Source organism: Haliaeetus albicilla, chromosome 2 (genome assembly GCF_947461875.1).
Source record: "Haliaeetus albicilla chromosome 2, bHalAlb1.1, whole genome shotgun sequence".
Taxonomy (NCBI): domain Eukaryota; kingdom Metazoa; phylum Chordata; class Aves; order Accipitriformes; family Accipitridae; genus Haliaeetus; species Haliaeetus albicilla.
Window position 1 is genome coordinate 22,254,631 of NC_091484.1, and position 14,294 is coordinate 22,268,924.

A 14,294-nucleotide genomic window follows, 5' to 3' on the forward strand; every position below is an offset into this window, starting at 1 on the left:
TCCTCTTACATTCTCCCCCCAGTCAGGAAAATTTCTTGGGTGTTGCAGGGAAGAACTGCTTGAGTCGCATGGTTTAAATCAAATCAGGATCAAAGCATTTTGTTGATTCATTATGGGCATTTAATGAACTGACAATTGGTGAACTGTATATTCAGCATTAGCATTAGCAATACAACAGGTAAACCATGGGACTAGATACAAGTTGTTAATTAATGCCTATAAATGCCTAAATTCCCTCTTATAACTAACCCTCCTAACCTTCTGACTGTGCTGAACTGGGGTTTGCTTGCTGCTGTTACCACTTTTCTCCCCACTGCTGCAAATTTCAATGTGCCTTTCACATTAGTTTCCAAGCTGATGCCTTTCCTCAAGTTTCTTGGGAATTCCTCACCCATTTCTGTTCAGTCCATCTGATTGTTGTCTTAGGCAAACTTTGTCATTGTTAATTTCTTTCTGGCAAGATGAATTTTGGGACAGGCACCCTCTCAGCACAGATGTCTCACATCTTTACTTGCAAGCGCTGTTGACTCCTGCATCCCTCTCACATCATCCCTTGTTATCCAGGTGCAGGTATCCCCATGTTGCTGTAGTTTCTGCTTCTTCCTAGAATTGGAAGTAAAAAAAATAAAATCTATTGACGGAGTATGTTAAAGAACCTGAGTGGCTTAGGCACGCCAAATAGCATCACTTGGTGAAACTGGGACTCAGGTTCCCAAGGTGCTATTGAAAAAGCTGCACACTCTGACTTTTCTAAGGACCCTTGCAGCAAACAGCACCTCTGTGAGGTCTCCAGCAGAGTGTGCAGTTTCAGGTTTTACAGTCTCAGCAGGAGGACCATCTGTCCATCCTACGCATGGGATCCTAGAGCATCCTACAGCAGGGTGTAAAGAGGTATGTTCCTCTCAGAAGACAAACAGCTCAGCCTGACCAGAGCACTGCCCCTGCTGCTGCAGGTTTGGGGTTAGCAGAGTGATGTAGTGTCCATGCGCGCTGTCCTATGGCTGGACCTGGGGAAGGAGCTGCCTTGCTGCAGGCAATGGCTCACGGAAACCGCTCGCGTTTCGGGTCGCAGAACAACCGCTCATGGACATTCAGGGACCTCAGGGAGCAGAGAGTGACTGCTTGTGCTGGTGCCCAGTTAGTGGGTCGACTGTCCTTGCATCGACTCTGGTGCAGCAAGGACCTGTACGTTAGGTGGCATCCTTACAAAACCCATGTGCTCAGGCACACAGGGGTTACTGAACCCTGAGGAACAAGCAGGTCCTCAGGAAGAAATGCTGTTCTCCTTACAATTTCTCTCTCCTGGTGTATTTTTGAGAGAGAGGTTAGTGTTTACACATTGTCTGTGCAGGTGTGCTTGTTTGCATTTTCATTTTTAAACAGAATGCAGGAGTCTTCTCCTGCTCTGGGGTGAGGAAGCCCTGCCAGAAAAAGCTTTTCAACTTCTTGGAAGTATGGAAGCAAACAAAATGAGGAGCATAAACCCCAAATTTCCTTTCAAATTCAAATGATAGGGAATGAGTACACCTGATCTGTCAGCTTGCCACACAGAACCGTTTTCTGAGAGTATCCATGGGTCCTTGCATGGAAGTTTAATGTTCCTGCTCTAGAGAAACCATAAAAGACACCCATTAAATAGACCCACTATTGATAAAGCTATTTAGATATCAGTTCAATAAACATCAGACTGTTTTTAAGGGAGTATATATTCCATGAATAAATATGCCTCAAACTCTTTTATTCCCGTGGTCCAGGCCAGGCCTTCAAGCTATCTATTTTCCTTGGACCTGCTTAGATTTTTGTTTGTGCTTGAGTGAATCTTTCATTGAATTAAATGCCTGAGATGATGATAAGCTTCCTTAATATCTTTACAAAGAAACCTAACTAAAACTATCCAGCTACTGTGGTCCAGAGAGCTGTACACCAAAGCTATATTTATCCTGCAATGAACTGTTCTGGTACTGCTTGGGGGTTAGGTAGGTGTGATAAGGCCCTTCCTAATGATGGGTTCTCATAATGGGTCTATTCAGAGCTCGGAGGGAAGCTGCAGGGAATAAGACACCTCCCTGGTCTCAATGTTTTATCATCCTGCCTTGGACCCGTGGCTTCTTCCATGACAGGAGCTCCTTGTGCTTTGTTCTCCATCAATTTTTTTTCCATGGAAGAGGGAAATGCACAGCGCCATTTCTTTCTTAGGTAAGATGACAGCTGAGATGGCCAAGGGCTTGTTTTCCTCCAGCCCTAGCACCGGAGCTGTGCAAAGTCCTTCTCCATTTCTTCCTCTCCTCCTGTGTCTTGCTCTGCTTCCACTGTGGGTTTGCGTTGTATGATCTGCTTGCCCAGCCTTCTGGGGTGCACTTTAATCACACTGCTGCCTGCAGAGCTGTCACATACCATTAATAATGTTTCTTCAGAAATACAAATAACTTGTTGGCTAACTCTCTTTTCTAGCAAAACCCCATGAAAAGCGCACATGGATGTGGAGAAGGAATACTGATACATGTGAGATACAGAATAAAGCAATCTGCTTCCTCTAGATTAAGTAGGTGAGAACCTGGATGGCAACTCCAAACCTGAACTGAGCCTAAACGTGGTGTTTGGCAGAATGACTGGGCAGTTCAGGGGTTTGCAGTCTTTTTGCTGCTAAGTTGCTTTGCAACCCCCAGCCTAAGTTAATAGTAATTAAGGGCCTAATCTAAAAACTGATGGAAGTCAATGAACATTTGCTGTGACTAACAGAGAGATTCTTCCAGAAGACTGTATCTACTTTTTCACTCGTCAGTAGTGCAGATGAAATAGGGTGTATGTTTGCGTTGGGTGCCGTGGGTTGGAGACCTTATCTCCAGTGTGCGTGGTATCTTCCCTGACCATGACAAGAGCGATATCTGCCCATCTTTCTGCTTTCAGGACCTAAACAAACTTGCCTTTGGACTTTGCCCCTTTAATGCAGGCTGGGGCATTTTGCAGAGCAGTGATAATGCACTTTGCCTGTGGCCGAAGTCAGGATGTGCTGTCAGCCCTGGCTCAGTATAACCTTCCAGGGCTCTTAGAGGATTTTAAGCTGACCTGCCTAGAAAGAAAACGCTCTCACTGTATCTGTGTTATAAGGCGAAAAGTGGGTCTGAGAGCAGGCTGGAGTAGATTCTTTGCTGGCTGTCATTCCTGTTCAAAGCATACACTCTGTGAGTAGGAAGAGTCAGACAAATGGTTAGCCTACTCCTGTATCTGGTGAGGTTTAGTCACTTCTTTGACCAATTTTTCCCCCCCATCAGGACTGTTTTGCAGCTGGGTGAAAGCAATACGATCCCCTTTTCTCACCAGGACAGAGGTGAGCAGAGCCCAAAGTCCTCAGTAAAGGGAATGGCAGAGCCAGAGACAAAACCCAGGAGTCAGACCTGCAGGACCAGATAATCATCCCTGCTGTGGGATGCTCCTGTAAATCTGCCCCACCTCTGTCCCCTAGGAAGTTCAGCCATCACTAACACGTCATGAACGCTTCTGTCTGCAGGGAGGCCAGTTTGCTGTTCATTGATGATTTAACTATTAGGGAAATCTGTATTTGCTGGGTAACCTATTTGATCTGTTAAAATGACTGCTTGCAACACATACAATGGCTTGAATTTTGACCTTGCTATGAATTACAGTTTCTTACAATGTGTGTCATGCTTGAGAGTGTATCAGAGCTCAGAATGCTCCTTCACAATCACTTCTCCTGGGATACGGGGATTTTCAATGTATTCTTCTCATGGCAGTCGATACCCTATTAAGGTGATGACAAACCTTAGTGACTGTAATTTAGCACTGAGTCTGAAGTGAGGTAACCAATTTGCTTACCTAATGATATAATCGATAGGCACAGAAATGGTGCAAGGGCAAGTCTGTGTTTTTCTGCTTGCTGCTGGCAAGGAAAGCAGCAATGTAGCTTAATGAATTACATGAACTGCCTGTTGCGTGACTTGAGAGTCATTAAAGATTAAAAAAAATAAATCACATCTCTTTTGGGAAAGCTGCCAAAGTGTTTTGGAGGGCAGAGCAATGTCTCTAATCAATTGTTATTGGCAAAATACTGTGTTGCATTTCTTATATTTTTGTAAGACACATATATATTATTTTCTTTTCCTACTGGTTTTGTTGTCAGTGAGAGACCTGCAGGAATCTCTTACCTGGGTTTCTTAATATTGAGAATCTTCCCTGTAGTAGCTAAGCCAACAGTCAGGACTTTTATTGTGTTTCAGGGATGTTCCCCTTCATTTGAAAGCACTAGCAACATTGTTCACAAGGAACTACAGAAAAGATATAAAAAGCCTTTAAATCCCTTTCTCTGCTAAATTGGCAAGAGCAAACAATCTTTCCTCCCTGTCCAAACCAGACTAGTCATACCCATCATCATTTGGGAGGACCTTGCTCACCTCAGCTGCAAGTGTTAGTACTGCTAGTGATGTTCTTTAGTCCCATCATTTTATCATTCATTTTATCAAACCAGTTTTGCTAATTAATTAGTGTCTCCGCTCTCCCTCGGTGCCACATCTATGCCCAGGGAAGAAAGCAGCTGCTCCTCTGCAGGAAGGCTGTGCTTTTCCAGCCAGCTCGGACCTCCTCCAAGGATGGAGGTGTTCTGCAAATCTTACAGTGTATTTAGGTGTCCATTCAGAAGAGCACCCAAATCTATTCTGAAATCGATGAGGCTTAAGCACAGCCTAACTTTGACGGTGTGTTTATGGCACTTTACATAACAAGCATGCATTCCTGAATGGTGCCATTTTCTGCTTTCATATTAAAAGGCTACGATAATTTCAGAGGTAAGGAATAGCAAAAAGGAAGCATTTTTCATCTGAAAAATTCTTGCTGTCAGCAAAGGGAGTGACTAGTGCAGTTTTTCACTCCTTTGGGCAGATTCTTCACTGTCCAACACAACTGGCTTACAGCAATTATATTGCTTTGCATTGTTATTCATCCAATTAGACGTGGATTGCTAAAACTTGGGGCAGTTACTTGCAGACCCACCAGATCAAGTTCTAAAAAGTTAAACTCTCCAGGGGCGGCAAAAAAAAAAAAGAAAGAAAAAAATGAGTATGTGAGGAAAAAAAAAAAAAAGAGTAAGTCTACTGGGCTTTAACCTTGCAGTTACCTCACTTCAGGTTTGGGATAGATTAGGCTGAGAAATATTGTGTATTATCATACACCTATATTCCAAAGAGCCTATATTTTCATTCACAGTCTTTCACAGTAAAGGTGTTATTGTTGAAGATTATGACACTAACTTTGCAAGACAGGAGGGTCTCATACCTTGTGAGGTTTGGATGAGGGATGCAACCTACATGTATTTGGAAATTGCACTGTGCCCCATTCAAGGGTGGGTCGAACTTCCACTTCTTGTTCTATAATGCCATTGTTTTTTTGCATTCAGTACTGGTTTCTATTTATTGATCTCATCTGAAATGGGTTTAGAGTTTTTTCATTAAGCACGTCTGGCTTTCACTTTTTTCTTAAAATGAATTTTGTGAAACTGCATGCATTTTAGGTTTTAAATTTTTTTTTCTTAAGAAGTCAGTCTCTCAGTTCTGTGGTAGGGCCTCTACCTTGCACAGGGATGAAAAAGTATGCAAGATGGGAGTAAATCCAGGTGTGGGCCTCCACTGGAACCTGTGATCTACTTTTAAAAATGTGGTGGTACAAACTGAAGATTGCTACATCTCAGGACAATTTAAGGCAAAAGATAGCTCCATCCCATAAGTGTAGAGAGGTGACAGATGCTTAACTGCATTGCCCCATCCCTGTGGCTGCAGGGAGGTGAAGGCTGCCTGACATGGCTGTGCACAGGAGGTGGTTGTTGTCTGGTTTTTGAGCACTTGGTGGTGGCTCCCGAAGCAGCAGGGTAAGGCTGGCAGGTTGTACTGCCCAACATACTGAATACACCTTCACTGTGCGAGAATGGTTCTGATGTGTTGGTGCAAATCCAGACTGTGCTGCAAAGACCTACACCGAGTGCTTGCACTGTTTTGAAACATCTGCTGAGCAAACTTAAATTAAACCAGCTTTAACAGGGGAAGCTGTTTATCTTGAGAGTTACAACCTGATTTGAACCAGATTTGGGCACGTCAATGCAGGCTCTCTGTGGCAGGTTGTGCCCGTTTCTCTGTCTGTTGTCTCAGTTCAAAGCAGAAACGTGCTGGTGAAACACTGCTCTTGTCTGTCTTCCTGAGGGTGGTCACAAGACTTCGGTTAACTTTTTGGAGACATTGGTTACCGTTGACTTCATCCGACCAGAGCAGAAAGTTGGCTGTAGCATCAACCGTGCTGACACTCCTGTCTTCCTAAAGCCAACAGGCATCCGACCAGCCGATCTTCCTGAGATAATGACTACTGAGTTAGACTCTGTCTGGCTGAAACTAACAACAGGGAAAGAAAAACGTCAAAAACATGTGAGTATTAGCCAGAAGCAGCAGTATTGCTTTAGTGTCAGATCTTCACAAAAGATGTGGTGAAAATACTTGGAAAGATTCCCTGTTTTGTCCCTTCCAGACTAAGTTGGGGGGCTTCACAAGGAGTGGAGCATAATACTTGTCTGGGGGGCAAGCAGTTACTTGCAGTCTCCTTAGCATCTCTTTATAATCTCCTTTGTGGTTCCCTGTTAGCTGTTGTGCTAGTCTTCACTCCTGTCTGGCTAAACTTGGTTGAGCCTGCAGCTATTTTTATAACGCTCCCTTGAGGTACCCTGTTGGAAGCTGCCTGTTTGCCTCGTGTTAATGGAAGTCAGGCCCAATTATATGCATGTGGGGGATAAGTTGTTTCCTCTTACTCATAATGAATCCTGACCTTTCCCAGGATCTGGCTTGTCTGTTTATTCAATAACACGCTACCCGTCACACTGAGGAGACAAATGGAAAAATCTCCAAACCTGCCCAATAGCAGCCATCTGTCTTCTGTTTAAGCAGCTAATGATGATAAAGCACATATATTAAGCAAGCAGATATGACTGTCCAAGTGGGCAGGTTTGACCCTTTGGTAGAAGGAGCACTTCAGCTGCAGTATTTGATTGGAGTGTGCAAAAGAGAGCTTCCACACCCAGCCTGGAGAAGCAGCAGGGGGCATGGAGTGTAACAGTGCTTTTGTTCTGGTCACACTGGTTTACCTCTCTAGGGACCAGTCTCTGAGAAAAGCCCAGCCTTCTGGGGAGCACTTTTAGGTGCCAGTGTTGTGGGTTGTGGGTGGGGATGTGCATTTGCCTTTGTGCCTTGGGGCTGCTGCAGCAGCAGGGGAACTGGATTTCTGCATAATGGTTTTGCAAGAGGAGAAGTGTCATGGAAATTCAAAACTTGTGCTCTTGGGTAGGATGTGAGTGCATAAATCATGCTGGGTCTTTTGAAAATTTTACCCTCTGGCCTTTGGCCATGGTAGTTTTAAACCCAATTTTTCTCTTGCTGTTTTAATCCCTATGTGTGTGTGTGCATGAAGATGAGGCAGCTGCCAGCTGCTAAATTACTGGAACAAAGGCAAGTTTTCTAAAGCATTTTATATAACACTTGTTCCCTTCCATTTGATGAATGATTCATTAATGCCTCTGTTTGAGATAATTATTACGAAGGCTATAACCTTTTTCATTATTTGAATGAACACAAAACATTACAAAGAAAAACTCTGGAAGGACCTAATTCATGCCCAGCAAAAGAGATGCTGTTCTCAGCAAGTTGTCTATGCGTGTGTTAAACAGCAAAATCATACTTACCTCATGGGCTGCAGAGCAACAAAGTCTCCCTAAACATTTAAGAAGCTCATGCATTTCTGCTGATGTTTAGAAAAAAATCTCCAGTCATTGCTTTCTTGCTGGTGTTTGTCCAGCCCTGGGTGCTCCTGGCTCCGCTAGGCACAAATCTGAACAAACCAACTCAGTTAACCCACTGGGGCAGGTTCGAGGGCTGGTCCAATGTGTGACCATCAGAGTCTGTGTTTAGTTTCTGTAGTTTCTCCTTACCTTGCTCTCCAGCCCTGGGAGTAAAAGTTTGCCCTGTGGGAGGCAGTGATGGTGTGTTATCCAAAAAAACATGAGTAGGGAAGGGGCTGGCACAGCCCTGTGGTCTGTGGTGGGGAGTGGAAAGGGACTGACCACGCACAAAAGAGGAGAGAAAGGGGAAAAGATGGGTCGAGCAAGAAGAGTAAAGTAGGTCTTAAACCCAAGTGTGCTGCGGTCCTCTTCCACCACCGTTGGTGCAGCATGGTGCATCCAAAGGTCTTGAGGTGCAAGATCGGTCCAGTGATGCTGCCCATGGCCCCAAAGCACCATGACCCTCTAAAGGAGGATGGTTCACTCAGCTTGTAATATCTGAGCTCAGCAAGAAAATAATCTCTGCTCTGTTAAACCTGAGCTGGGGCTCTTTATTTTTGGTCTTTGTTTTGTCTGATGGCTTCTGTGCCTTCACAGGAATTGCACAGGGAGCACAGCCGTTTGCCTCAAACACAGTGTTCCCTCGGGTGTCCTGTATATTTCCTGACAGTTCAGTTTTAATTTTACTGTTTGTATTAATGGTTAGAAATGTTTTCAAACATTAGTGTCCTAGCCAGCTGGAAAAATGTGAGATGACGGCATCACCATTCAAAACCTTAATTGAGAATAGTGCTTTCTAATCTGTTGCACAATTTCATTAATTTGAAATTTTTCCTCTTGCTTTCCAATGAGTTTCTTAGTTAGTATCAGTTCTGACTCACAGATTAGAAGGCCAGAAGGGCCATTAAATTGTCTAAAATAAACCTAATTTCAATGAAATATTCCTTGGAAATATTATTTTTAAGTACTGAAGCCTGAGGATGGCAACATCCTCTTCCCCAAATCAGATTTTTTTAATCAACATTTCTAAACTTTTATTGTTCATTGTGTGCAACCAAATTTTCCAGAGTTTTCTCAGATAAACCATTTGTCTAACAGGTCATTTTTCATCACTTCATAGAAAGTCCTTTTACTAACGTATCAGTAACAGTTAATTTAATAAGAGGTTGTCAGTTGGCATGAAAGTTAGTAACTTTATGGGTTGCTTGTAAACTTGCAGTAATAAAAGTAGCAAAGGATAGATATGTTACTAACATAACATCTCTTTAGAAGATCTGTAGGTGATTTTAACAATTTCTGAATGGAAACTCAGTGTTAAATGTAATCTTATTGCATTCTGTGTCATGAAAACTAAGTGGAATAGTATTGTCTCATTTTAATGGTTTAATTCTACAGTTCACAGTGTGTGGCTTTTTCTTAAATCATGGTGAGTGGTATTCCTGAAATAAACCTGGCAGTCCCCATGGGTGGAGACAGTGGGCTGCGTGGAGGGCAGAGCAGGACGGCGTTACCCGTCCAGCTGCAATGAAAGGGCACCATCACCGACCGACAGACTCCCTGGGTAAAACTTCACAGGCAGGATTAGCTTTCCCAGGGATTAGCCGTGGGAGCACTGGGTGTTTGCTCAGGCACAGCAGTAGCTCTGAAGGAAGCCAGCTCAGGCAAATATCTTCCTCTTTTGCCTTCTTAAGCGTGATAGCTGTGTTGCTTTAACTCCAACAGCAATTGTAGTTTCCTGATTCAATGGGATGCAGTGGGGAGGAGGAAGGGCACGATCCACTTTGTGAAAAGGTTCTGCAAGGCAGCCCTGCCATCTCTTTTTTTTTTTTGTCAGAAGAGCAGTTGTTGAAAGTACATTATTAAAAAATATTGTTTTGCTGGACATATTTCTCTCTGCTGGGCTGAAATGTTCCATGTATGTCATTCAGTACCTTTTATTTACTCAGAAAATGGAGCAACTGAAAGTTAAAAATCATGCAATTTTTGTTTCCAAACTGAAATGCTTCATCCTAAACCCACAGCATTTCTGGAATGCTATGTTACAGCTGTCATTGCTCCAAACTCCTCTCCAGCATCACGGTTGTTCTCTGTCTCCCAAAGCTGCTGCATAATTGCTATGATCTCAAGTCCCTCTAGACCAGCAAGAGATACTGTAGTGAACCATGGGAGCTGTAACTTGATCCAGACAGCACAGGCTCTGGGAGAAAATAAGGATGCAAGATATCCAAAGTAGAGCTTCTCCTAGGCATCGTGTGGCATTTCAGTTGGTGGTTTAAAAAACCCAAAATCAAAACCCACCCCTCCCCCACCCCCCCAAACCTTAACTTTTTAAAATATTTTCTTATAGTGGAAACTTGACCCTCCCACAAAACCCAACTCTTTCCAATCTCTGGTCTGGGATTCCCTGTGTGGGAAGCCGGTAAAAGTCACAGTCATGTTGATAAGCGAGGATGCTTCATTGCCAGGTGTGAGGAGCTCAGCTTGCAACTGGTGATGTGAAGGGTTAAATACCAGCCTCCCCTATGCCTGGCACTAGCATGAAATGAAGACACTCACTCTCCAGTGCAGTGAGGATTGCTGGGGAGATGCTGCAGTTACAGCTGGGGCATGTGAAGGTTTCAGGAAATTGAGGATCCACAAGCAATAGCCAGAATGCAGTGGTTGATCACCTCTGACATTTCACCCAGCGTTAGCTTAGGGATTGATGCACGTATGGGTTACATACACGCCTTGCTTGCCGTCAAGCCTCCTTGGAACTGTGAGGCTATTGGAGGTTATTGCACCTTGGGCTTTTTATTTCCCAGGAGGAGGTGCAAACCTTGGAGACGTGGCAGTCGAAGGTACCAAAGGGAGAGAGCAAGCTCTGAGATGAGGTGGGGGTGAAATGTATTCAGTTAAAGGAACATTTAAAGGATTTGTCACTGAGGACAATTCATCCATAGTTTATGTATAAAAACAACTCTCAAGGTACTTACTGATTTGAGGTTTTTTGAAGGGTATGTATCCTTTGAGCATTTGGCCTATTTAATTAGGCAAAGTCATACTGTTGACTATTAAGTTCAACAATAGAGACAATTAGTGACTGGTCCCAGCAGGTTGGGAAGTGAAATAACATGTAAAAGCATAAAGGCATCTGGTTGTAAGTGGGGTAACCAAATCTCTGATAGAAATGATAGTATTTTGCAATAATGTCAGGGTTGTGTGAGCTCTGAGATGGACAAAGAACCATTTCTTAGAGCTGTCCACAAAAAGATGCAAAAAGTACAATGTATTTGCTGTTTACATTTCTGGGGGCTTTTTTTGGCTTTTTTGTTGTTGTTGTTTTGTTCTGTGTGTTTTTAGGTTTGTTGTTGTTTTGTTTAATTTGGTTTTGGTTTGGTTTTTTTTTTTTGTGGTTAGTGGATTTGTTATGTTATCCCAGCACTATGAGTGGGGTTTTATATGGAGGTACTAGCAGAGAACTACCTTGATTGAGTCATAAAGATATACACGTAGAGCTTTATGTTTGCCAAAGGATGACAAAGATATCAAGGTGTCATGGTTTAACCCCAGCCGGCAACTCAGCCCCACACAGCCGCTCACTCACTCCCCCTGTAGTGGGATAGGGGAAAGAATCGGAAGGGTAAAAGTCAGAAGACTCGTGGGCTGAGATAAAGACAGTTTACCTCTTAAGGTAAAGCAAAAGCCGTGCACGCAAGCAAAGCAGAAGAAGGAATTCATTCACTGTTTTGCATGGGCAGGCAGGTGTTCAGCCATCTCCAGGAAAGCAGGGCACCATCATGTGTAATGGTGACTTGGGAAGACAAAATGTAAAAACTCCGAACGTCCCCCCCTTCCTCCTTCTTCCCCCAGCTTTATATACTAGGCATGACATCATATGGTCTGGAATATCCCTTGGGTCAGTTGGGGTTGGCTGTTCTGGCTGTGTCCCCTCCCAACTTCTTGTGCACCTCCAGCCTTCTTGCTGGTGGGGTGGGGTGAGAAGCAGAAAAGGCCTTGACTCTGTGCAAGCACTGCTCAGCAATAGCTAAAACATCCCTGTGTTATCAACACTGTTTCCAGCACAAATCCAAAACATAGCTCCTTACCAGCTACTATCAAGAAAATTAACTCTATCCCAGCCAAAACCAGCACACAGGGAAAAATGGGCTATGAGTATCTTCCAGCCTGACTCAATATCATTTTGGTGAAGGCTCCAGAAAGGTCTACAGAAGGAAGAGGGTCCCCATCCACTTGCCAAGAGGGGAGATTTGGAGGCATCTTAGTGTTTTTGCAGTCTGTACTTCTTTGTATCTGACAGAACCGCATTTTTAATTGGAGAACTAATTATTCAATTAGTTTGGGAGCAGGTAAACAAAGAAGTAGATGGTTTTTGTCTGATGAACTGTGCATAAAAATGATATATTTACCACTGTTCAAGTATAAAATGGAAGGAGAGCACATATAAGATATAAACTGCCAGTTATTTTGATTCCTGCTTCCCGCTGATGGAAAGCTAGCAAGTTCTGCCACTGCTAGTCCACAAGGCAGGATTAGAAATGGATGAACCACCATGCCTATACTGAGAACCAACGTAAGTTGAGAATTATGAACTGAATTCTAAAGCTTTCAATTCTTTATTTAAAACAGGGTTGGTTTTTTTTTTAGTTTTAACACTTTTATTCCTTTTTTTCCCTCTGTCTGCTTGCATATGTAACACGTGCATGGATAGGAGCAAAATTAAGGAAGTATAACAAATGTCTTGGACCTAGAGAGTTTCCTGTCTCCACTGTTGTCAGAGTGTGGTCTAGCCCGAGGACCTGGAACTATTTTCTTCAGGCTAGACAAAGCAATTTCTATCCTTCCTTCATCTTTTCACATGAGAGAGATAGAAAGGAACAAAGGAATCTTCCAGCCTACTCCTCACATGCAGGGAAGGATTCATTTTGATCTGGTGAAATATAAGGTGGTTAACCCTATATTGTACTCCCGTTCAAAGATATTTCCATGTGGACCAAAGATGGGATTGAGAATTGGAATAGTCCAAGTTTGTTCTTAGCTCTTTCAGAAGTGGAAATCAGGCAAGTTCATTTGATGTTTTCATTCCTCTGCAAAACGGGAAAAGATACATTATTTAGGATGAATAAAGATAATTTATTAACATCTGAAAAGCAGTTTGAGTTCTCTAGGCACAAATTATTGTAGGAAATGTGAGAAATGTAGAAAAGAGACACTATTATACTTGAGACAAATCTTTTGTTTCCCCCATCAGTCAACTTAGTTTGCTCTGAAATTCCAATGAAATGTGTAGTATTGTAATAGCTTTAAGCCTGAGTCAAATTTTTAACTGGGCTGTCACCTTTGCAACTGACCTATGCTCTTTGGAATAGAGTGGCCAGTGAGAGACAGTGTTGTATGGTATGGGCTAATCTGTGGTTGGTGGTCCTGGAGAAAGGAAAGGAAAGTTTTTTAGAATAGTTTAAAAGTTTTCTGGCCCATTAGTTCTTAGCTGGAAAAAATGGAAGGGACACATTGGTGACAGGACTAATACAGAGCATCCCCGCATGCTGTCAACTGAAAGCACTTCTGCTTCCTAGCATTATTCCTGGTCAATTTTCACAGACTTTGCTAAATACTGAAAGTTCCTGAGGAAGAGAGGGAAAGGAATAAAAGCCTCACTTCTCTCACCTCCTCATCGCGAACACTGAACGCGGCTCTGTGCCTTGCAGAAGGATGACAGATATGGCCCTCCGTAATGGCTCCTTTGGTCCTGCACTGACAAGTGTAATATGTGCGCGTTGATACTCTCTGCCAACAGCTCAGTAAATCATCCATGGGAGCATCATCAGGGGGTCTGTGAACTGAGTTGCCGCTACTGGAGGAAGCAATCTGAAACAGCACGTAGATGGTGCCCTGATTTACAAATGTTTCCTCCGTCTAGGCCAAGGACACCTCTACCTCTGTGAGGAGCTGGTTTCTCTTCTGTCTACTGTCTCTTGCCTGTAAAAGTGCCAGTCCTCAGTAGCTCTCATTTTTCAGATCCTGGCATTTGTTGTTGTCCCTGTGATGCAGCAAACCGTGTGCCCTTTTTCTACATATTCATGTCCTGAGCAAACACAGGATGCACCACCACCTTCAACTCGAGCTAGGTCTACATCTGTATGTGCTCACAGTATTTTCTGTGACTCCTCAGACAGACCTGTCCCAAAGTTAACAGGAGTCCATGTGGAGTTTTCCTTCAATGAAGGGAAATGTTGCCTCAGTTCTCTCAATCTTGCCTTACACAGAAATGTAAGAAATAGATGCCCAAAGCTGCAAAGTTTTGGTTTTAAAGGCATACCCCCACTAGGAATGGCAGATCCAATACAGGGACAAGGTTTACAAAACAGGGTCATTCTTAATAGCACAAACCTGCCTCTCCCCTGTTACACAATTATTTTCCCAATTGGAAGCTGAGATTCACTTTGAATGACTTATTTTTTTCATTCCCTCT